Here is a 1,961-nt window from a genome sequence, read left to right as displayed (position 1 = left end):
CCATACCCCAAATCTCCACTGGAACACACAACTCACAGCAAGGAAAGGAAGAAGGAAACATGGGTGGAGGGACATTTTCTCTTGGCTATCTGAATTCTATTCCCACCCCCCACCCCACCTTCATCAAAGCACCAGTGAGCTGATTGACTTTACTCTCATCTCTGATCTCCAAGGAGAAACTCTTCCCTCTCTACTGAGGATCAAACTCAAGGCCTCTACTTGCTAAAAGCTCTACCACTTGAACCATGTCCCCAGTCCTTTTGCTTTTAAGTTTGTTCTTCAGTTGGCCTTGGACCATGATCCCCTTACCTCTCTACCTTCTGTAGAGCTGGGGACTACAGGTAAGAAAATACCATACCCAGCCTTGGCATCATCCTTTAAGGCTGCTAAATTCATATTCCTGAGTCTCTCAATTTCTGCAGCGATCTGAAGGATCACTGAAGTCACCCCGGAGGCTCCTGCCTTGTGCTGTGACTCAACATCTCAACTATCTCCTGCTTCAATTTCCTCTTTCATCGTAATGGCATACAGTCACTTCGCTTCCTGCTGTGCACAGCTCCATTTTTATGATTATAGGAGACCACAGAGCTGAATGTGACATAGACCTTTCCCTGTAGGGTGTTTATTGAAGAGCTAAGACACACACAAGCGTTAATATGGAATGAGAGAAGGGTCGCACCTGACTCTGTAGTGACAGCTTTTGGATTTTAAGACCACAGGTGATTTGCAACTGGGTTTTCTCCTGGAAAACAACACAGTTATCCTCCTTAGACCATGTGTGAACATGTTAGTGACTAAAATACGAAAGTTGCTAGAATTTTCTTCCTCACTTAGGAGAGTTCCTTAAAGGGACCGTTTAGTGTGATGAATCGGCTCACTTAAGTTTCCGGTGTCAGATGTAGAGGCATCCTGGCAATATTTGTGGTTCACATTTGACCTGGTCCAGTATCCCCATAGGACTGTTCTACTTCATGCTAAATCTTTCTTTGGGTTTGTTTCTCATCTTTGTTTCTTATCTCTGCACAGCACCTGGGAAGGTAGTGATGTTCCCTGCACAGTTGTGTCATTGTCCTTTGAGCACACCTAGCACACTGTTATTACCAGAAGCAGACAGATGGATACTTGCCCACACATACTGGGGGCTGGTGGTCAGGGGAAACACATTTTCCTTCCTTCACACCCATAGGTGAGGAAGATGCTGTCCTTTATATGGAGATGAATCAACTGCTCTCTTTTCTAGTAAATCTTGGTTCCCTCAGCTCAGCTCAGCTTCAGCTCTTCTTCTTTTGGTCGGACTAGCATCCTTCCTTACCATCCCTTTGATAATCCTTTCTTCCTGTTTCCTTCTGACCTCCTTCCCTCTTAGAGCCTGAGGCAAGTTCATTACAGGTGAACTATACCCAAATCCCGGCTATTTCTTTACCAAAACAAAGGCCCTGGAAGACAGCAAGTTCAGAAAGTTTAGGAACACCAACTTGGCTCATTCCATTATATCCCAAATTACAGTAGTCACCCAACTAGTCATCCTGAGATGCTGGAGGAAGGGAAGGTTAGCAGATGGTTTTAGAATTAAATTACTGTTTGTCTTGGAAGAAATCAGGACTGAATTAATAGTTTTATCGTTATATCTTAAATGACTTTATTTTTTTAAAAAAGTGTGTTTCAGAGCACTTTTTGGCTCCACAGTAAAAGGGAGCAGAGGGCCAGAGGATTTCTGTGGACCTCCCTGGACTCATTCTCCTCTCCCCCCTCTCGCTCGCTCGCGCTCTCTCTCTCTCAGGTGCATGCACACACACACACACACTCTTGGCCTTTTCCACTGTCAGCAGCCATCCCCAGGGTGGTACATTTATTAGAACTGATGAACTTAACTGGACAAGTCACTATTCCTAAAATCTGTAGTTTCCTTAAAAGTAAAGTAGAAGTTGTTACATTTAATATCATCAAATAGTGCTGAGATG

This window comes from Megascapheus bottae, unplaced genomic scaffold, assembly GCF_031878675.1.
Source record: "Megascapheus bottae isolate mThoBot1 unplaced genomic scaffold, mThoBot2.hap1 H_1, whole genome shotgun sequence".
Classification (NCBI taxonomy): Eukaryota; Metazoa; Chordata; class Mammalia; order Rodentia; family Geomyidae; genus Megascapheus; species Megascapheus bottae.
Note: the sequence above shows the minus strand (reverse complement) of the source record.